Genomic DNA, 262 nt, shown 5'->3' with positions numbered 1-262 from the left:
GTCAGGGACCTTGACATACCTGGACATCCTTTTGATAAGCTCGCTGATGGAGTCCTCGATAAGTGTCTTGTGTCTCGACTTGGATTGCTGAATGGCTTTCCTGATCTCCATCCATTCGCTGAATCCATAGCGACAAAGGTAGGAAGGATACTCGGAAACGGCATCAAGATTATCCCTGGTGATGAGCATTGAGACAAGAGTACCACCGTCTTTAGATCGTCCGCYGATGYTGACGCTGATAATTGGGCGGGGACTGAGTCTC

This window comes from Cynara cardunculus, assembly GCF_001531365.2.
Source record: "Cynara cardunculus var. scolymus isolate 2C chromosome LG 1, CcrdV1, whole genome shotgun sequence".
Classification (NCBI taxonomy): Eukaryota; Viridiplantae; Streptophyta; class Magnoliopsida; order Asterales; family Asteraceae; genus Cynara; species Cynara cardunculus.
Note: the sequence above shows the minus strand (reverse complement) of the source record.